Below are 23,730 nucleotides of genomic sequence, written 5' to 3'. Positions count from 1 at the left end.
TGTCAGGCTCTCTCTGTTTTGCCCCTTTCTTTGGCATCACACCAAAGAGTGGCATAGAGGTGAAAACTTTTGGACTGCCAACCAACTCTTTCATGAAGTATGTATGATTTGCTGTCACTGATATTCCTATTTTGTCCTTTTTCTCTTTGGCAGGGTCGCACCAACAAGGATTCATTTTTATCCCTGTTTTTCATGGTTTAACTTTAATGTATGTTGCATCAAACTTTTAAACTAGCTTAAAATTAAGAAAGACTAAACCTCTCTTTAACTTGATTTTTTTTCTTTTACTCTGAACATAGATTGAATTTGATTCAACTCTGATCCAGCATTTACTTTAAACTTAAACTTGAGGAGGTTTAACTATTAAAAAGACTGACTTTTTGAGATGGACTGAGCAAAAGAATTTTCTGCAGAGCCGTCATGAGTCGGCAAAATAGGCTCACCAACTTTTTAGGCAGCGAGCAAATAATATAATGTTTGCTTAACTTTTTCAGTAGCTAGACAGAAATGTTACTGTTTTTTTACTCTTTTTAGCAAGCTATCAAATATAACATTTTTGTCCTTTATAGATCATAAGCAAACAATATAACATAAAAAAATAACTAGGTATCAAACAATTAATTTTTTCTTTTATAACAAAAAACTCACTTTTTAAAAACCTCTTTAGCTAAACAGCAAACAATGTAACATTTTGTTAACCTTTTAGCTAACTGGCAAACTATGCAATGTTTTTATCCTTTTAGCAAGCTAGCAAACAATGCAACATTCTGATATCTTTTTAGCTAGTCAACAAACTGTAATATTTGTTAACCTTTTAGCTAGCTAGCAAACAATGCAATGTTTTGTTACGTAACAAAAAGCAGGAGAACGTTTATGGTTTCCTTCCCTCCCTCTTTTATGCTTACAAGGTTCCAACAACACTCAGGTTTTTTTTTTAATTATTTATTCTAACTTGGGTAAGCAAACAGCTCCGTATTGATTAAACTCTATTTAATTTCAGTTTACATCACTAAACTTGGCTTTACTAAACTGAGACTAGTTTTGAATGTGCAGCACAGCACTGCTTACTTTTCAATTTACATTTACTCATTTTAAACTTTGACAACTAATCATAGATTAAATTCGTCTTTGCTGGTGCAACCCAGTCTATGTGATTAATTCAGCAAGTGCCATGATCTCCCCCTCTGTTGTTTGCATGTTTGTGTGTGCCATGCGGCGTGTTTGCATTCAGCCTCAGTGTCTATGCGAGTGCGTCCTGTCCCTCTGGGAGTATTTACACATTAAGTTTGAGTCTGTGATTATTTTGACTTGGTAGCTGTGTTGTACTCAGAAGAGCCGAGGCACTAATATAATTGCCAATTAAATTAAGGAAGCAAGCTTTCCACACACCCCCCGGTGAGTTTGCACAGTGTCTCCTGGAGTGCTCTGCACACATGCACTCAATACTCTGACGAACACACTCCCGCAAGTAATAAGTTCCCAAAATTGTTATAAGATAAGCTAAATGTGGAATGAGCAGATTTTTCTCTGTCACAGTCAGGCCTTTACTGTGAGGAAACACATTTTTCACAATCAGTGCTTGATCAAGAGCCAAAGTCTGTTTTTCCTCAGTGACTGAGATTGATGTGTTGAAATCTTTTGATTGCTTGATGCTAAAACACATCTTACTCAGTTCATTTTGTTCTATATATCCGAGGTATTGCGTGAAGCAGTGCTTTCTGTAACATTTCCAGTGAAGTAATGAGACACAACGTGGCAATGCCATCATCTAGAAATACTCCATTACAAGTCAAAGTTCTGCATTAAAATAAAACGTACATAAAATATCAGAAGTACTTGTTCTGCAGAAAACTAGGCCCTTTAAAGGGACAGCAAGCAATTCTGGAGAAAGCTCGTTGATTGTTGAGTCTCATTCCCAGGTTGCCCCACAGTGCATTTGACGACCTGCGAGTGAGACTCAACAATCAACCATCTTTCTCCAGAATTGTTTACTATGATTGGCTAAAGTTTCCCCTCATAGGTTAGATTTTCTGAGGCCCAAAAACAGAGGAGGAGCAGAAGTCTAGTTTTCTCTCAGACCACTTGAGTTATAAGAAGCTGAAAGGTCATTATGGAATTGTTGTCCAGTGATGTCCAAAATAAACTGTCTACCTCAGCTTTATGTTGTGTTATTATTATTAAATGGTGAATAAGATGTATTTTACTATTGCAGCTGGTCAAGATGGAGCTAGTTTGAACTTTTTCACATAGAGTTAGGTAGATTACATCAGTGGTTCCTTATGACCCCACGATAAATGGGTTCATTAGATGATCGATGTGGTATTAAAGAAGAATTTGTACTCACTCTTTGAACTTTCTCCGGTTTCCAAGAGAGCTGAGCTGATACAAAATAGTGGAGTGAAGTGTTTTCTTCAGCAGTCTTTTGTCTCGCTGCATTCAGCCTTTTCTGAAAACACAGCATTCGATGGAAATGCTAAAGCTTATGGCAAATATTACAAGGTGTCACAAGGGGAAGAAAGTTTGGAAGACTGCTTTTTAGCCCCAACATCCCAGATACATTTCGAGGCAGAGTCTGTGCAGTAGTGATCATCGTTGGAGCCATGCTTTTGAGTTCCCACCCACACAGCCGGCAGACTCAATTGCGAGCAATCATGACATGAAACCCCATTTTTATTGCATCAAATAATCAATTAAAACTGTACTATTCAGAAAGATGAACACTTGAACAAACATCAGAACTGTAAGAACTGTCTTTGGGTAAAAATTTACTTGACCTGTATGTTTTAATTTGGACAATAACACTGGGGAGGCAGAATTTATGACCTGTATTGCAGCCCATCACCAAGGGGCTAACAAGGTGCTTTTGGCATTTTATAGTTAGCTTATATTTTTTAATGTAAAATCATAATGTGAAAAGAATATATTTCCCTTTTAAATTGTAGTGGGGAGGTGTCTAAGACCTCTTGAGTAAATGGACTCAGTTACTTCGCACAAATGAATGTTTCTAACTAAAGAAAGAGTTAAAGTTCACACAGAGAAGTGCTGTGCATCCACTTGACACTGATGAACTTTGTCTTTGTTCTCACAGGCCCAAACACTGCAGCAGGGAGTCTGCATTAGTATGTGAAACATCCCTCTCCTCAACTTTCTAAATTACACTCGGCTCTGCCCATTACTGGGAGCCCAATGGGAGCGAGGTTTGTTTAGCTCTGCTCCAATGGGAGTGGATGTTGTTTGAAGGCCTGCCATTTCAATCAGGGTTGTTGTTCAGCTGTTGTTGTCTTCTGGGGGACCTGGCCAGGCTCATCGCCAAGGGGACACATGTGGTTCATCACGCCTGTAATTGGATTTGAATTCGTGTTCTCCGCTTTTTCCCTATGTTTAATTAGGGGACTCTGCCGCTAAAGACTAGTGAAAGCGCGAAGGGAAGCAAGACAGACCGAAAGAGGGGAAAGACTGACATCGAGCCGAAAGAGAGGTTGCATGGTGATTAGTGATTTGGGAAAAGTGGGTAAAGTTAATTAGTAAAATGGGTGTTTGTCAGTTTACAATTAGTTTGAGTCCCCCTCGAGAGGATGGAAGTGTTGTATACAGGCTTTAAGTTATTGTATTCAAGAGGAGTGTTTTCACCTTGCACGCATTTGAGCGTATCAGTTTAACAGCGAGACTGAGGCAGAGAGAGGGAGGGGAAGAAAGGGGAAAGGGTGATATACGCGAGGAGCTGCATCGATTATGACATGGCCTTCCTCTCAGGGGGAGCCATGGTCAGGCCATTTGTTTGACAGGAAAAGAGAAGGGGAAGTCTATTAGCGTGGTGCCTTCATGGACTGATGACAGGCAGCTGCTGTGGCAGGGGCCGGGCCCCCTGGGACCGACCGCTTCACCCCCACCCCCCTCCTCTGCTGGTGGTTGAGGCAGAGAGAAAAGGGGGAGAAGGATAGCAGGAGATGGGGCTAACAACGCTCCCAAAGCCCATGGGTGCTTTGAAGGTCAAGTTCTTTGTACAGCACCACATTTTATCTGAAGTAGGAGAGAGGACAGAGCATATGTGAGAGAAAAAGAAAGGGTGACGGGGTCACAATAATGGTTTTCACCTTTTCCTTTTAGTATGTTACTGACAGGGAAATAGTAATGGTGTGGTGAGGTTCCAACCAGAAATCCATGTAAAATCAGTGCAGCACAGTGCACTTTAGAAATCCTGTTTCTCTATTATATAGTCCTGTTAAAATGACCGTCACCAGTTAAAGAAATGCTCCCCGTAACACCTCTCAAAGTGAGAATTTGTTACTCGAAAGACAGATATTCAGAGTATCTCTAAAATCTTATCCAGAATGCAGATTCTTTTTTCAGGATGGTGTCATGTCCCACCCTACTCTGCCTCTGATTGGCTGACGTAGACATCCAGGAATTGAGCAAAACTTAGCAAGTATAATAAAATTTCCTTTTTCAAGGTGTCCAAGAGGAGGCCCACAATCTCAGACTTGGTCCATGGTCTATATGAAAATGATGTAATCAGTGATAGAGTGGAAAGCATCAACGCACCCACTGTCTCATAGTGGATAGTGACCTGCTCTATTCACACATGTGGCTCAGCTGGACTGTGGACTGGGCATGTGGACATTAACACATACAGCTCCTCCAGGTGATGTCTAGCTTAGTGCAGAGTTTCAGTGCATGTGTGAAATGGGCTTTTGAAAGAAACAGAGGGAAAAAGAATGTGTCCTCTGAACTTGGGATATAGTATAGTATATAGAGAAGCCATATTAGTATCCATCCCTCAAAATGAAGGCTATGTTAAAGGAGTTAAATAGGATAATGTCATCAGCGCATAAAAAAAAATGAATGGACAGATTTTTGGTAAAACTTTTAAATTCCTTAGACTGGATACTTAGACTGGATAATAAGAAAATCATTAAAAAATAATAAAGTTAAATTACTTAATAAGTATTCAAGTATAAGATTCAATCATAACACCCCAGATTTGATCTGCAAGGAATGATTAAAAGTCATGAAAATACATATTCAAGCAGGAGGCAACAGAGGGGAAAAAGGTAAAATCGTGGAAAAAATTAATTAAATGATTAAATGATGAGGACAAATGCAAATCTGTGCCACAAAATGTCTTATGTGCTGTGCACAAGAGGTGTTTTTCGAGGACAGAGCAGCCTGACACTGGGAGTTTAGAACGTCATACGTTAATAAAGCTTCATTAACTGTGTAGAGGTTGAATTGCATTGCATCAGCTGACAATAAGGAGTAGCAAACAATTATTTATGGGTCAATTGTGCAGATCAGTGCTTGAAGCATTTCGAGCAAACCACTATCAGTCAAGCTACTTGGCTCACAAACATCACTAAGCGGCTTCCTTCCTGACTGTGCAGCTTTAGCCTCAAGCTACGGCAGCGTTCACTCACTGCCTTCACTGTCATAGATCAAATTTAGGTACTCATTCCAACTTATTTGAATTTCCCCACATGATTGTCCAAGCCCACGCATAGAGCCCTGAGCTGAGCTTGAGTTCGCAGCGCCACTCCTCGTTTTCTCTTTTTTTTTCCTGCACAAAATGCAAGGCAGGCTTCAAAACTGCCTTGCTATTTTCCCCTGCTGTCACTCTGACATCCCACTGCCCTCCTTGCTGCTACCCACACGACTTGAGTGGCAGTGGTTCGCCCACAGCATCACGCTGCAATTTAAGTCTGGCACTGAATGACCATCATAACTAGATGATTATATAAGCTACACAGCCATCAACACTGGCATACAACAGAGCATTTAATTGTACTTTTTTGGTGATTGGAGAGTTACAAGGCTTTGTTGTGTGTTTTGGAAGCATGAAATGCACAACAGCAGCTTGAGGCATGGAAATTTTCATTTTGCATCTTGATTTTATGTTGGTGCTTGTAGTTATACAAGCCTCAGGCAGCAAAGACTCATGGTGTATATGTATATGTATAAGCAGCAGAGAGATGGATGTTGTTTAAGTTCAGCACTGTGTCAAGTTGTATTGTTCAGCTGTGTTAGTGTGCACACATGAGGCCTGGGTGATAAAATGACACTTCATCAATCAGTGAGAAAATAGATCAATACAGAAACAGTCTGGAGTGACAAAATGAGGAAATAGTAAATAAAGAAAGGACCTACCCAACTAGTTTTTATGCCTAAACCTAACCAAATTGCGACCATTTTTGTTGGAATAATCAGAAGAAGATGGATGGATGGACAACTGTCAGAACACGGTTGTGTTTAAACTGTGCAGGAATACCTTTCCAACCAAGGCCATTAATGCAACAAACTCATTTTATCACCTTACCCATTTTCACCTACATAATCAAGAATTATCAGTATCAACCACTATGAGACTTTTAAGCTACGTATATCACCTGGGCCTACACATGCAAGCTAAACCCAACAAGAACGTCGGAGAAAAGAGCAACGTGAAGGAAAGAAAAAACAGTTTCTTGACAGATTTCGGGCCGCTGCAACAGCTGTCATGGCCTTGGCGCTCTCATCTTTGCTGTTACCTTTTCCACATGTGCCGCAAGCGCAAGGCCAAGGAGATGAAACCACCCCAAGCCCTTGACTCTTCCCAAAAAAAAAATGTCAGTGACAGAGGAGAGATTGATTTTTGTCCTCAGGGGTGCAATTTGAGATTCAAGTATAAACATAGTCATTTTCATTGCAATTCTGAAAGGTTATGTTGTCTGAAAGGGAATGAAATAATGAATAAAGCCGAGTGCCTGTCTCAGAGTCACAGGGACTAAATTGCCACGGAGTCAAGTAAAGGGCTGTTAAAGAAATGGAGTGATGATTGTACAATTTATGTGACAGAGAAAAACACAGTGCATTTACAGGTTATTGGTGTGAGGAGAATTTGTTCAGAAAAGAATAACAGTGTTAGATGATACACCAGGGCTGATGCGGAAAATGTTTGTGTATTTCAAGGTCATACTGACTCTCCAACGTCTTAATTTCAGGGTTGAAGAATAATCTATTCAGGTCAGTTGTGCTGTTGATTATGATCAGCTTTCAGATCAACAGGATACCGACATGAAAGAGCACTGAAAGTCATTTTTTTCTCTCAAAGCTGCCCCTTTTACTGATCAAAAAATGGAGACGCGCGCGTATTGAAGGTGTTTTTTGGAAAAAGTAATGAGTTTCTTTCCAGTCAGACAGAGCGAGACGCGCTGGCACACACACTCGCATACACAGAAAACCATGCAGAACTTGTTACCTGATGAGAATTTTTCCTATTTCCCTAGATTTTCAACACCTGGAAGAATTTAAAGGTGTTGGAGGCGAAATAGAGAAAAGAGAGAGGTTGGTTGAAAATGTGTGTGTGTTTTTCTCACTGTGTGTGTCTAGACTTGGCTCTGAACTCGTCTGTTGCCGGCCTGTCATAGACTGCTCGGCTCAGCACTACTGTAATATCCACTCATTCTCTTCCGATACACACACACACACAGTTCTGAACACACACGCACACACACACACACACACACTCTCATTCTCTCTATTCTGTTCTTCTGGCCAATGCTGACTCAGGATATATGGCGACCCAAAGAACAGACAAAGAGCTGACAACACCAGGTCGTTTGGCTTGCAGCGAAAGGGTTGCATCGGTTGACAAAATTTACAGCTCGCCGGCCGGAGCGCTTATGAACGCTTCATGTGGCAAAGTGTTATCATTTTAACATTTCCTCCTTCTGTATTCATCAACAACAATAGCAGGCTTGGGGACTAATGGGTTACATGTAATGGGATTACATAATAAGGATACAAAAAAAAAAAAGGGTTACTGGTTCTGAACCTTCCTGTGATTCTGTCCTCACAGCGTTGCTCATGTATAGCATTTCATCTCAGCTGTGTTGTAGATATGGTGCAAGATAAAATAAAATGGAAGAAGAAAAAGCCATTTTCTTTATCCGACCAACCCTCACCAGTCAGCGCCTCCTTATCTCACCATTGATTGGCTGCTGGATTAGCCACCTGCTTTGACCAGCGTGCGGTATCGATGGGCTGCCTGTCACCACCAAGAGAGCCCTCCACGGCGATGAATAGAGCTCGATGGACGCAAGGCGGGGGGGTATTGACGCCGACCTGGCAACCTCTGAACCTCAGACGGGTCTTTTGGCTGCTACCCCAGGACGTCACTGTATCAGGCGCTCTGAGTGGGATATCGCTTTAAAACTGCGACACGCTGCTCATTACTCATTTCAAAATAAATATAATTTAAATTATTACTTCCCGGGAGGAGTGTGTTTATCACACTATATATTAGCTCTGAGTTACACCCTCAAAATTGGCAATTGCATCCTGTGTGACCTTCAGAAATGAGGATAATTCAATTGCCTCACCTGTGTGTAAATGCTCAGGGAATCCAAACAGCTTTAATGTCCAATTGACTAATGTTCCAGCTGATTTATGCGCTGTGCTCTTCAGCAAACTATACCATAGTGAACGCAGTTTGTCTCAGTGTGAAAGCATGGATGTTTGGATGGATCACAGCAGGTGGTTGATGGATAGGCAGTCTATGTGAAAGCGGTTGTTATTTAGCATCAAAGCACCAGTCTGAAATTGGCTATGACATCCGCTCTGGGACAACAAATCAATTAAGTTTGGAGCCAGCATTAAATTAATCCGCAGCAACTATTACTCATCGGAATTTGCCCAGCTTATGATTGTAAATCAACAAATTAAAATCCATGATCTCCTTCGTTGTAATGAGAGGGAATGCAGCATTTAATTAAAATCTGAAAATTATGAAATTGTAAAAGTGTGAGAGATGAATTGAGATGAATATAGTAAAAACAGGCATAGTGAGCAAGATTGAAGTAAACTTTAGTGACAGGGGTATTTAAAGGTGTGATAATTGATTCTGGAGAGAGAAAACTAATTGTTGAGCCTCATGCCCAGGTCATCACTTACTTTTTAGGTTTTAGGAATGAAACAACCTGTGGCCATAACAGGCTAGATTTTCTAAAGCCTGAAACTGAGTCAAGAGGAGGAGTGGAAAGTCTACATATAGAATTTTGTCAGACTATTAGAATTACATCATGGTTAAATGGTATAATGGAACTTTTGCCCACTGGCAATAAACTGCTTACCGCAGCTTTAAATCTGTCACGCTGCCCCCATGTACGTGACGTAGCACTGTAGGTGGGCTTCACCAAATGTTCACTCAAGGTCAGCAGCAACAGCCTCTGACATGTAAGACTCCTGGAAATGTCTGCAGCCGAGAGCACAGCCCGAAGTATTATGGTACCACTATCTGGAATCAAATCAAATCAAATTGAACTTTATTATCCAAAAGAGGAAATTAATTTGGTCAGTAGTGCATACAGGGGTGAGACAGGACAAAAAGGTAACAGCGCAGGCGTTTCAAATTTAAACTGAAACCTGGACACCAGAACTCTTGATCAACAAAGTGTTTCATGTGTTTTAATTTAATGTCTGCAAAGCAGGATTGATGCTGAGTGGATGAGCCTGGTGAAATTAAGTAAGGCGGTGTAGATTTAGCATTCTGTTTCCTGTTTTTCCCTTTTTTTTTCTTTGGTTTATGTTTGATATACCATGGTATTTGAGGTGATAAGCAAGCAAAAACATATAGGTGTTTATTTTATACCAAAATACACCATTAATAAAGCCCTCTGTGACGCCCTTGTCCTCAGCCAATATTACTGTATTTCTTTGTTTGTAACGTATTCTGGTGGGGAAACTTGTTGGAAAAAGTGACCATAATTATGCAAACAGATAATGTGAATTTTATCTATTTGATTTATTTCGGAATTGGTGACTTTTGTTATAATATTTTGGCTTAGGCAAATACTTGCACAAATACGCTTCTCAAAACTGCATCACCACCAAGTATGCAGCGTCGTGAAGAATATGAAACAAATCTCAGTGTGTGTTAATGTCTGTGTGTGTTGGCATAGAAATTTTTTATTTTTTTATGCATTTTGTTCTATATTTCATAGTGAGTTGTATATATGCGCATGAGCAGATTCAGAAGTGTGTTTTGGGGTTTTCTTCAAACTTGGTTTGTAAAATGCATAAATACCTCCTGTGCATGCTCCCTCATGCGCCTGTGTGTTTGTGTTTGTGTGTTATCAGCTTCTTGCGATCAGCGGTGTGTGTTTACGTGCTCTGCCTGGCCCCTGAATCACGCTCGCTGGGTCGCCGGGCCTCTCTGGCGCGCTGCTGCCAGTCTGCAGCTCGAGATAAAGTTCTGGCCTAAAGGAGAGAAGGCAGACCACATCCACCCTCTCTCTACTTAATCCGCCCTCTCTCCCTCTCATCCCCTCCCTTGTTCCCTCTCTCCGTCTCACTATCTCTCCCCTTGCTTACCACCTCTCAGACCTGTGTCCTTCAATACGCCACACTCTCTCTCATGCCCCCCCCCCCCCCCGCTTTTTTTTTTTTTTCCTGTCTTTCCTCCTGCTGCTCCCTCCTTCTGCCCTGTCTTCCTACATTTTATTTTTTATTTCTCCTTCCATCTGCCCTGCCAGGCCAATTCTACATCAGCCCCTCTTTCTCCCCCATATTGCTTCTTTATCTTTGTCTCACTTTCCCTTCGCCCTCTCTGTGGTTGTGGTTTACAGTTGTTTTGATTGCCTCGATGGTGGATCATCATTTCCTCAACCAAGTGCTTTCTTTGTATTAGTGTGGATTTAGTTTTATTTTCTCACATTACTGATTCTGTTTGTACCCAGTCATAGCTGATGTTTGTCTATTTTTTCTGATTTGGATCTTTATTTTTGTTACTGTCTACAAAAAAATCTGGAAGTTTAACAAGAAATAGGTGAAAATGACTCAACATACACTCTTATACACTAAAATGAACATTAAAAAAGAAAGATCTTCAACATAACCTGACAAAAAAGTTTTTTTTTTTTTGCTTCTCACTAACTAAATTCTTCTTCTACCCTCTGAGTTCTTTGATTTAGCATTAGGTATCACAGAACAGATGTGAGAATAAATGTCTGCTTGTGCTTTTGCTGTTACAGTTCGTGTACTGAAACTCTGTTTTAGGCGCATTGCGAGTTTGCTGAGTTGATGTATTTTTTAACTTGTAGGATTTGAAATTTTAAAGTTGGAGTGCAGGACTTAAATATGAATGAACATCTGTCAAATATTCAAGCCCTTGCTATATTCACACAATCCTGATTAAGCCTATTACAGCCAGGTAAATCTCTCTGCATTTCTCAGAATATCATCATCATCACCAGCAGTGATTGGTTGGTGAGAGCTGAAGCGGGGAGCAACAGGAGCGACAGAGTGGCAACTGAAAAAAATCTTCGAGAAACTCCAGTAACTTGATTATTTAATCCATATATACAGTATGGTTCAGTGTAATGTTGTTGGTCCACGATTCTTACAGACTAAATTTAACCATCATAGTGTGAGAAATAGCTTTAATTTCGCTGCTCACCTGTAGGCATACGTCATAAACACATGTCAACGGTGTTCGTGTGACTACTTTCTCTAACAGAAAGTCAAAAACAAAACAGAGATAAAAGTTCCACGCTGCAGATTTATATGTTTCCTCATCAAATGGCGAACAGCAGCTCACTTGGGAAAATAATGGAGGGTATGTGTAGGATGGCAATTCAATGAAAATGCACAGAATCAGTATGTCTCAAAATACGGATATGTCTTTGCACATAAAGTAGTGGAGAGTATGACATGGCATGACATTTGTGAGGTTAGGACCTTTGTTTTAGTGGCGGACCTAACAACATGCGGACGCTTGAAGAGGAAGTAAGCCAAGAATATCTTTTTTTTTCTGCTACATTATACTACAAACCTGTTTTACCCCTGTAGGGATGAGACAGTGTTATAATTTCCCAAGCTAAAAGCTTTGGACGGCTTTGAAGATCACAGAGGAACATTTCAGCTATCACAGACATTTAGAAATGCATTTATTGCATTGATAATTAGAAAAATGGGCACTGCTCTTGCCTGTTAATGAAAGTACACCATTTTCTAAAGCAGGGTTTTAGTGTTTAGATTGATTTTCTGCCTTTCAGACTGCCATTAGTTCTTATTTATTCACCAGTTTTAAAATCAGCTCGCAGAGACTTGGGGTGCACATCATGTTGGCTCTATATTTTTTTTGTTCAAGTGATGCAGGGAAAACTCCCAGCTCTGAGATCTGAGAGACATGTGTGAATCATCTTATTGCGATGCAAGAAGCGGACACATATCTTTTTCCCAGGGCCCGTCTTTGCTCTCGTTTGACTTCTTGACAACATATCGTTTGAATGCAATGCTTGTAGGCAGCCGTCATTCAAATGTCAGATGTCAAGGCTTATATAATTGTATCTCAAAGGAGGAATTTGTGCACAGCCTCTTTACTGCTTAAGAATTCTTCAAATAAAGTGTCTATGATATTATTTCAGTGTATTGTTAGAGTAATCTTATAGTAAGAAAACCTTTTGCTGCTTTTTAAATGGCTGGCAGGAATCATAAGAATGTGTCATTTACATTTGAGAGAGAAAAAAAAAAGCCTGCAAAAGTAGTGGTGAGTAGAGTTTGATATGTAATCATGGTGCTTCTTTAAGTTGTTGCAAGGCAGAGATTTAACTTCAAGGACTTCAGATCTGCAGTTACTTTAGGCGCACATCTTTTATTATTGACTCAGCTGACATTAACACTTCTCTGTGACTTCTCAGTGAACTCCGCTCTCTGGCTGTTGGCAGTCTGTAGAGTTGGAATGAATCTCAGATGCCAGCACACCTCTAGCCTAGCTTAAAATACGTTGGCGTTCCAAAAACTTATGTCTTTGAGGTTGTTCTTCCTCACTCTTGCAGCCTGTTCCATTGTACTAGAGCAAACCCTGCGCTATCTGGGCAGTTTAGGCCGATCTGGAACATATTAGACATTAATGCTTCCAGACTTGGATACAATGTCGGATCTAGCGGGATTGTTTAGTTTGATTCGTGAGCCAAATTTATTGTGTCTCTTTGTGTCTGTGCGAGAATGATTGTCCTCTGCCACTGTCATTAACATTTGCATTTCAATAGTCCTTGCTTGATTGAACACCAACAGCAGCATAAGTGGTTTGGCAGAGCAATTTCCTTTTTGCTTCAAAACAAACATCCATACTTATTGATGTTTCTCTTCGTCAGAAGCAAGATTCAAACATTGTCTGTTGCTTTCACTCTGTCTGCTGGAAAATATTATATAATATCAATATTTCATTCTCTGTATCGTTTCTTTACTTTTTCCCCTTCATTCTATTTTGTATGTTTTGTACTTTTATTGCTTTCATCTAGTTGCTTTTTTTTCCAATGTCAGTCTGTTCCCCACTTTGGTCCAGACTGAAATTCTGGCACTTTTCATTACTTTAGCCATGTTTGTGCTGCAGGAGACCAGAGTCTAAATCAAGTTCTAGGGATATTATTGTACCCTGCAAAAAGTCCCTGCTCAGTGGTGGTATATTCCAAAAGTACCAGAACTTTTGCAGCAAAGTCTAGTTTGTTGCACAAAAAATGACATGTAAAAACAACCATCACTTTTTCTGACTGATTTGCTTAATCTTCATGGGTCTTCAGACTGTGGTGGAAACACAGACAACAATGGGCTGAAGGAACCTTTTAGTACCTTGAATAGTTCTAGGTACTTCAGGTGGAAACACAACATTTGTTGGCCAAAACACAGCCGGGAAAAAAGAAATACTCCCTGGCTATCCAGACGCAGAGACTTGAAATTCAAGCCTCTCGTTCATCAAGTGAACTACAGGCTGCTGCATCCAGTGAGGTTACTGGATACAGGAAGAACTTCAGATTTTGCAGCAGGAGAACTCATTTATCCAGCAAGTTATTCTGATGGGTTGGCACCAAATTTGGTACTAATGTAGACCTACATGTTTGAAGATGCATTTTCTCTAGAGCTTCATGAGGTTCTCATCAGTCGTACTTTTTATTTGACCAAATACCTGCAAAATGAATGACTTTCCCTCCAGCCTCAGTTGTACTTTGGGTGCTAATTAAGTGCTATCTGGAAAATGTTAGCATGCTAACACACACCAGCATTTTGAACATGGTAAACATTTTACCAGCTTAACATCAGCATGTTAGCTTTGTCTTTGTAAGCATGTTAGTTCGCTGATGTTAGCATCCACTCAAAGCATTGTTGTGCCTGTGTAAACTTCCAGGCTTATTTTCCACAGCATTAGCTTTCCTTCCTTTTACCTCTTTTACATTTGTTTCTTATGGATGTGTGATGGGTTTACAGCTGTTTGAAATGACTGTGACAGTGCTCACAAACTCGTACTTCAGAGAAAGCCGTGTCAGCTTTCAAAAAAGGTGACATGTTTCATCTTTCCATCCTCCACAAGCATACGCATGCATAAATGTATGTCTCCCAACAGGGATTGTGTTGCAGATACAGCTCACCATCCGCCTAACTGCACACCACAACCACAGTCAGGAAATGGCGCCAGACTCCAGCCAGTGCCAGGCCAGATTTCATGCTCGAGGGTTGTCGTGAAGGAGTGTTTGACATAAGTCTGGCTTTGACCACTGTGTCTCATTCAGGTGTAAATTCATGTGATCATTTCATCAAAATTTACCTTTTTCTCTGAGTCCAGTTTCGGCATCCCTGATCAAGAGTCCACCTTTTATGCAAGGGAACATCTTTTATTCTTCCTTTCTCTTTTTCTTACTTTTCATTTTAGCCCCCCCACCGCGTCTCTTCTCCGTCCCTCTCTATATATCTGTCAGTGCATGAGGCGGGGAGAAGAAGTGAAGCAGACAAGAAATATATCCTGGTGAAAGACAGGTCTGTATAAATAAAGAAGAGGTATACTCAACCCTACCCGGGAGGGAAAGCTGGAGGGAGACGAGGGAGGGCTTGTGTGTTTTTTTTCCGTTTTCCTTAAGGCAGCTGTCAGATTTTTGAGAGGGGGAGAAAGAAGGTAAAAAAAAAAAAAAAAAACGAGGAAAAGTTGAGGTGAGAAGTGTTCAGGAAGGGGAGATATGGGTGATAATGAAAGACAGGGACAGAGTCAGTGTTGGTAACGGAGACGAGGATGGATGCAACATGGCATGTACAGGCATAAGACACTGAGTGCAGTCTTAGTGCAGGATTGTTGCACTGACTAAGATGCTACAATTGTGTAAAACATTAAATCATCAAAATGTCTGAAGGAGAATCTTAAATTATAGAGTGAATGGAATCAAAATATGAATGTAACACAAATTCTGTAAATCGCTGCATATTAATTCAAGATTTTGCCTCGTTTAGGGAGAAGCCTAACCCCAAAATGTCAGCTTTTCAAGAGCTAAGAAAAAGTGTTTTCATTGTAATTAATTAGGTCTGAAAAGGTGTCTTAAACCCAACGGCTATTTCCTCAACCCACAGCGGAGCACAGACTCCTTCAGTCAATGTGAAAACATGAAAACCAAAATTGCAATAACAAGTTTTTCACCTGACAGCCATGATATGTCAAATTTGTAATATTTTAATGGTCCCACATTGATATCACACTGTCAGGACTCTTAAGTAGATATACTTGAGTCCCAGCTGCACTCAAAATTGAAACTTTGAAGATGGGAATTAAATTTGGGCTTACCGGTGCGACTATAGGTACTCGGTCTTGATCTGACTTAATTTGAGTAACTCCTTTAGACGAGCGTGACAGCTCTTGCTAAAATTAAAGCGTTTTTTATGACTTCCTCCCACAAGAAAACATGTTTTTCACAAGTAGCTGCTCATCTGCAGTCCAGCCAGTCTGGCATTTGGAGGAAAGCTAAAGTCACATTGCAGGTACTAGACTGGCCTACTGGCCTGATTTCTGAGAGGCTGGAGGTATATAAAATTTGTTAGCATTAGTTGTACCAATGTATTTGCTATAGCTGGGGTCCCAATTTTTTTTTTTATGGTAGATGCACATTAGACCCCAGATCCCCATTTTGAGGGTATTTCCTAAAATAAAATCCTCTCAAACTGGGGATCTGGGATCTAATGTGCAAGTTTGAAGATAAAAAAGCCATTCAGTTATCAAACTGGGATCACTATAATTTACAGTCATTTGAAATGACCAACCCTATTTCTGTCCTTATTGTTCTAACGTCCAAAAAAATGTGATAAAAGTTCAAATGATTCCTCCAAATGACCACCGACAACCCACTGAAGAATCCCTCTTGGTTCCCAGCACTATACTATTAAGCACAGCTCAGAATAAAATCATAATAATGCTCATTAACAGCTGTTCACATAATACAATTACAACTATCATGTGTTCTTCAAACATCACCTCATTTGTAGCGTATCTGTTGTCTATCTGCTTATTTCTTTTGAACATAACACCACGTCTAAAATATTGGAATAGTTGAAGGAATTTAGAAAATTCTTTAAGCTTTCAAATCAGCCCATTGGTGTTTTTAACAAGAGTGTTGGCTGTCATCCTTATTTGTGCACAATTGTCTGTGAATGAGAATGTACTTGGCAAACCCTCTGTTTTTAGACTTCAGTTTGGCAAATCCAGCTTCCCCTAATATGGGATTACTTTTTCTAACAAATACAGTGCAGCCTCTGGTTTATTCCAGGATTTCCTGCTGATTTCTTCTTCTGTGGCGTTCAGCAGAGAGCTGAAGATTCACACTGCCAGCACCGTTGTAAACTACACATACATTTGTTTCTAGCGAGGTTCAGCAGCCCACTGATATTTATGAACGTCTCTACCTTTTGCAGCACTTGTTAGTATTCAGCAGTGCAGCACAGCACGTTTCACAAACTCTATAGACTTATGATGTTAATGTTTATTTCAGCCCGTTCTCATGCCAGGTCAGCAAATACAGACGTCTTTGTCGGGCCCCTCTGTGTCACATGATGCACAAGGTGCCCTTTACCGTCTGTATGAGAGGCTCCCAGAAAGCCTTTTTAACATGTACTTTAGGCAACAAAACTACCTGGTTATAGGCTGAGGAGAAGATCATAGTTTGGGTTTCAGTAAGTATGTTACACGTGCAAATCATTAATTTCAAACAATGTCACTGTCACAGTCCACATGCTTCCATGCATCATTTACACTGGCATGAATGTTAAGTAATACAGCCACTACAGGGCGACACTCAGTGTCAAAAGTTAAAGCAAGGAAGAAGAAGAGGAGTCAAAAGTTTCTAACAACGCTGGAGGATGTCGGAATAATATATTTCTTTAGTAAGATGAAAAAGTGGAGGCAGCGTAGATGGTGGTGAACTATGCAGCCATTAAATGCATTGTGACATGCGGTCGGAGAATTATTTTCACTAACGGGTGACAAACATCATTTCCAATACTTTAGGGTTTTTAAAACTTCTTCATCATATACTGTGGTCATGTCACGCTTGATCTATTGACTGCTTACAGCGTCTACCGGTGGTGCTGCTCCATTTCACCCATATCCATAAGATTTTAAAAAATCTGCAGACAAAATACGGACAAATTGATAACACAAAGGGGCTCTAATGTTTAGCGGAAATGGCACTGTTGTTACTTGAAGCCTGGTCTGGTCTGCAAGAAAAGACAAAATGTTGGTATTCGATAACCTGGGAATGTGAACAGGTTGTTCATTTCAATGGTTTTTGGTGAAGCTTCTTTGTCAACACTTTTATCTGTGTGTCAGTTGGGGGAATTTGGATGTTTCTAAAAAAAAAGTGCGACTAAAATCTTAGGATGTAGCATGGCACATTATTGCTCTTTCCTTCAACATAGGAAGTGTAGGGTTTAGAATAGTAATGTGTGGGACTGATAATTTTCTGATGTTGCTGGCATGTTGAGAGCCTACGATAATGTTTCCCAGTAATGACTGTGGCTTTTGTGGTTTGTTGCTAAATCACAGTGTGGAGGAGTGTTTGGACTCTTTTGTGGGTTATGTCCAATTGAGCATGTGTTTGTTGTGTAAAATGGCTCTCACTAAGGCACTGCAAAAACTGTAGAGCTTTTCCATTTTGTAAGCAAAACAGCCAAACCACTCTGCGTTACACACTTAAGGTTGAAAGCAAGGTTCACTGGTTTTACTTAAAACACACTTTTTCAACAAAGTAACCAGTTAAGCATGGCTATAATTCAACAATTACCATGACATTTTGCTTATAATAGCAAGTCTTGTACAAAACCAACTTGTTTACTCTGCTGGCCACTGTATCCTGCTTTATGTGCAAGAACAATCTTCACTTTGGTTTTTCAGCCAGCATAATTCATACTTTTGGTTTTGTAACAAATTTAATTGGAGCGTACAAGCTGTTTTCTCATATTTTTTCAGTTTTCTTAAGACCAGTTCATGATTTTCTCCAGACTGAGCCTTTGAAGCCTCGTTTGTGATCAATGTGCAGGGCGTGATCACCCACTCGATTCATGGACAGATCTATATGATCCACATTGCAATGCAGATCATGTAGTTTAGCTCCCATGCCTGCAATTAGATTGTAGCTTTTGGCTATGTAAATGAACATCTGAGTGAAAATAATTTAATATGTTTTAAAGGTTATGGCACATTTATAGATGCTAAATATAAAACTGCACACTATAAGCTCCAGTTAATGAACAAGGCAAAGACATTCAAAAGTCAGCTGTTTACTGTTACATAATTTTCTACCATCATGCATCATGTGAGTTACACAGTATTCTGTCTAAGATGAGCACTGCAGCAACACTGCACCATCCAGACATGTCTCACACCTGGACAATAGCGCAGTGTGAAAGGTCAGCTCTCCTTCGTGACCCTGTGGGTGGTACAGCATCACTGCAGACATGGTCAACTTTGACCCTCTGAACCCCCAGCTGAGGCGTGACACGTGTCAAACAGACACAGGGATAAAGGTCACGTGTGCACACACACACACACACACACACACACGCACAAATGCAGGTGCTGAGTAAATTTATGTCCCCCTCAAGGTCTCAGTGTATTTCCTGCTGACATGATGGATACTAGCAGGTATGGAGCATGCTCAGTAGATGAATTTATGTTCACCAAATCAATATTACCCCTGCCTACTATCATCTTCTGAACCCTACAGGTGTGTGTGTGTGTGTATGTGTGTGTGTCACTTGAAATACTAATAAGTGCAGTACATACACACATTTGAATATTTGTACTCTCTCTGTAAAAACAAAAATATAATTTCTGCTGTGAAAAATAATCTAAAACTTCTCAACTGGATGTCATACCTGAGTTTCAAACATACTAATATATCTCATACTTTTTTAGTATGCTAATAGCATCTTGGTAAAGTGGCTGAGTTGTTGGCTGACGCTAACAGCCAACATCAGCTGAGGCGTCCAACAACAACTTATCTAACTAGCTATTAATCACCCGAGGATGTTGACGAAGTTGTCGATGCCTCACTTAAAGTTTTGTTGTTCATGGAGGGTTAAGTTACGCTGTTAAGATGCTAGCTGCAGGTGTGTTAGCGTTAGCTGAAGCTGCGGAGGAGTTGGCTTTCAGGCTATCAAACACATACAATTAACATTTTTTAATAACCCATTAGCTACTGTGAGACAACAGCTAACATAAGCATTCAAACGCTTCCTAGCTAATGTTACTGACATCATTACTACCGCATAAAACATACACCGCTAAAGTGTTTGTAACTGTTGTGTTTGATGTAATTTGTGTGAAACATTACAAAGAAATTAGCAACATGTCACGTAACATTACTGACTGAACCAGAACATTTGAGGTCAGGTGAAGAGACAGTAAGACAGTTAACGTTAGCATACTCTGCAAGCTTGACTACATCCAGGGTGTTTTACTTTCAGGCTTAGCGTTCAATAAATGGGTCCAAGATCTGTGGCTACATGTTAATGTTAGCTACAATACCTAATTAGTTACAAAATATGTTATTTTATCTTAAAATAGGGCCTCATATCCCTCCAGATTTTCACTATGCATTGTCTTTGCAGTTGCTGATCAATCTGGAAGCGATGAAATAAAACATCTCCACATTTTTATGGCTTTTAACCTATAACAAAGCAGTATGACATTTGAACTTCCCACCCTGAGCGAAATGTCAGAGGAAAATGGCAGTCACATGAATATGATGAATAAAACCCAAATAAACAGTAAATCTTAAATCCACACAATAAAAAGCCTGTAGTTTAGGAAAGGACTAGCCAGTTTGCCCTCACGTTGCGCAATTTCTCATCTTTCCTTCCTTACGAGGACAGACAGTCCGCATAAAGATGTGAACAGCGCACTAACGCAAACACACAGTCATGAGTTGTAGGCCTGTACCTGCAGCGTCAGCTCTCCCTGCCTCGACTCCTGTCTCCCCCTTGATACCGAGCCCTAAAAAACAAGGCGAGGAAATAGAGAGGGAGAGGAGATAATGAAATAAATACCCTGCCTGGCAACACTTCAAAGAGAGAGGGAGAGCCTGATGTGCTCTGCTGCAGCTAGAGAGGGAAGAGATGTTACATAAAGAGAAAAGATTGGGAGATAACAGCAACCACCACCACCTCCACACAAATACATTCACACAGAAAAACACATTAATAAAGTTTGACTTCTTAGCTGGTTAGTTAAGGATCTATCATTTTGAAGCACTGATCACCCTTATAGTTAATTATATTATATGGCTTTCTTATTAGCCGTAACCTTATTCCTGCACTTTAGCCATGTGCTGTGAATGAAACAGCTGTCAGCGCTGTGCAAACTGTGATTTCCGTTTATTTCTGGTGTTGAACAAGCATGGGCTTTCTCCCGCATTATGCTCTCATGTCATTGCATTTATTATTCATATATTCATGTAATATGTGCATGCAGGCGGACAGAGGATATGCCCATTTTAAAATATTCTCCACAATGTCCACGGGACCGTAAGTGTGCGCACACTTGTGTGTGTTATGGTGTGTGAATGTAGTTGTCTGAAACACTGTGCTCACTCTGTGGTCATGATTTATATCTACATAAGCTTTACATACAAATACATAACCCTACGCACGTACACACATAATCCAAACATACATGTTAGCATAAGCTGATGTCCTTTATTCAGAGATATTTTAAGGGGAAAATGCCTGCCTGATGGATGTTTTTTCCAACAGATCACGCACCATCACGGTAACACACAATGACAAATAACTGTACTGTAAAAATAGACTTTTTGTTATAACTTGCCTTAAAATTTTAAGATGAGTGGATTTGAAAAGAGAGATTAAGGTATTTTTGTAATTATTCCAGACAAATAAACTGTCTAGTCAAATAAGCTTGAGACTAATTCAGTTATACTTAAGCTCACTGAACATGTTTTCTTAAGATATTAAGTTGAACCAACGAATATTACAACCAAATTTGATTTTCTTAATGTGAAGAGAGTTTTCACTCTCTAACACTGTATACTGTCTACTAATATGCTTCTCATGTTTCTTTAGAAATTTCATTTAATGAGTTGATTGAACTCAATATCGTACATTCACCTCATTTTGAGTCAAAAGACTTGAAGTTGGAAGAACTCATGTTTACAGGTTCTTAAATGCAGAAGTGTTCTGAAAATAAATACTAGAAATTTTACTTGAATATTTATGTTAAATTAATGAAACATGGTTAGCTGATTCCACCAAATTTATTATTTTTGTTCTACAGTGTGTGGTCCTCAGCAGCATATATAACCTGTCCAACAAACATAGAGACTCACACACAAAAACACACCATTTTTCCCTTTACTCTAACATTTCTGTTGACACAGACAATAAATTTTGCTTTGGCTGGTTTTTAGCCCTCTTCCTGGGGCCACAATTACATTAAGTACAGTATTGCTTTGTGTGACATATTGTCTTTTTTAATGAATGTCTCTCCACGCAGCCCACTTGCTGCTCAATCAATGAGTTTTGGAACTTAAAAGCTTCCTTAATGCCCCCTATATCCCATTCAGATGACTTGGCTTTTCATGTAAAGTGGTGTACGGGCACTTCAATATTTTAGGCCCTAATCAAATTCAGGATCAGGTTTGCAGCAGGGAAATCAGAGCGGTGATGCACAGCTGTCCCTATTTACATTGGCGGGAATCAATTGCCGCACATATTTTGCCTTGAAAACTAATCATTTGCTTGCAAGATTTCCCTCTAACGCTGTCGCGGAGGAAATGAAAATGTAATTTTGGTGGTTTTGTCGCATGTACGTGCTCTTCGATCAATTCAATTCCCATTATTTATTCTGGGGACACGCATATAGTAGATTTCTGTTTACTGCACCTGAAACATAGAGAATCATTTTTCTTTTTCATCTTCGGCTTTCATTTTTCACTGGTTGTTTCTTTTTTCTATAGTTATATCCTCATCCAGCAATTAAATGAAATTCATGGTCCAAAACTTTGAATAATACTATTATAATTAATAATAATATATGGTTTATGTTACATAATAATAGACAACAAAATAATAAAAGTAAATAAAATCCTAAATATAAACATATAAAATAAGATAAAATCATTTAACTACAACAAATACCATCAGTTCAGAAAAGTTAAGGTTTACCATATGACACACTGATGAGAGCCTGTCCAGGAAAGTGCTAAAATATTCTTTATTAAAATAGATTTACTGAATATTTATTGAATTACTGAATACATTACCAAATATTTGCAGTGTGAAACTGTAACTTAAAAGGTTAATGAATGAATACAGATATTCTAGTAAATATTCATACTGGGATTATTATGGAATCTGCATTCTTCCCCTTGTTTTCTAATCTTCAGCAGCTCTTCTTTCACGCTCCTCATTTCTTTTGATCTTACTTTGAGGTGCTGCGTACACGACACAGTTGGCATAACCATGTCATTGGGCTAGTAGAGCTCTACGGTTGGTTGCACTTTGTTTGCGGTTGAGGTTTCAGCTGTACTGAAACATTGCTATTTCAGAATGAGCTTTATTGGTCAAGTACATGTACACATACTGTCATTGTGCTTACAGAACAATTTACACAAAGATACAGATAAATATAAAGGTGAACAAAGAATAGAGGGTTTATGTTCATAGGTGACAAAAATGTTTGCATATAAGAAACAATGACAGTTTCTGTAAGCTGTAAACAAATGCAAATAGTACAAAGGAACCATGCATGTCAAATATAAATGATGTTTCCTGCCTGTTTCCTGTTTCCTGATTGTCGGTTGTAGTCTGTTCCTGCTCTGTTTGGTGGTGATCCAAACCAGACAGTGATGGATGAACAGATAACAAACTGGATGATTGCAGAGTAAAACCGGATCAGCGGCTCCTGAAACAGGTTGAACTAAGTACATCCTCCGCTGGGCCTTTAATTTCATCTATGTTGGATGTCCGTTTTCGGTCCTGGGAGATAGTAGACCCCAGATATCTGAAGGTTTCCATGCCGGACACGGTATTGTTAAATACAGATTGGATCTGCTCAAGGTTTGTGCCTGTTAAAAGTAAGTTTTCCTTGTCACAGTCACCTTAGTGTTACTGACTTATTCAACAACATGGAAGGGCAGTGTGAAGAGCACACGTACCTGGGGGGCATCGGTGCTGATTTTCCCTGTACTGTCGCACAGTGAGCTGCTTGAGTTTAGAGTGGCAGGCATCTGGGATAATGGTGTTGAATTCCAAGCTGGAGTCCACAAACATGATCCTTGCAGACATCCCTGAAGAGTCGAGGTGGGGAGCCCCATGTTGACTGCTTCATCCACTGACGCCACTGGTCCGCAGGGGGCCTGTGATGTCCTTCAGCTGGGACAACGCCAATCTCTTGAAGGATTTCGTGGCCACAGACGTCAGAGCGATGCCCCT

The sequence above is a fragment of the Lutjanus erythropterus genome, chromosome 16, assembly GCF_056507025.1.
Source record: "Lutjanus erythropterus isolate fLutEry1 chromosome 16, fLutEry1.hap2, whole genome shotgun sequence".
In the NCBI taxonomy this organism is placed as follows: Eukaryota; Metazoa; Chordata; class Actinopteri; order Lutjaniformes; family Lutjanidae; genus Lutjanus; species Lutjanus erythropterus.
This window is presented reverse-complemented; position numbering follows the sequence as displayed.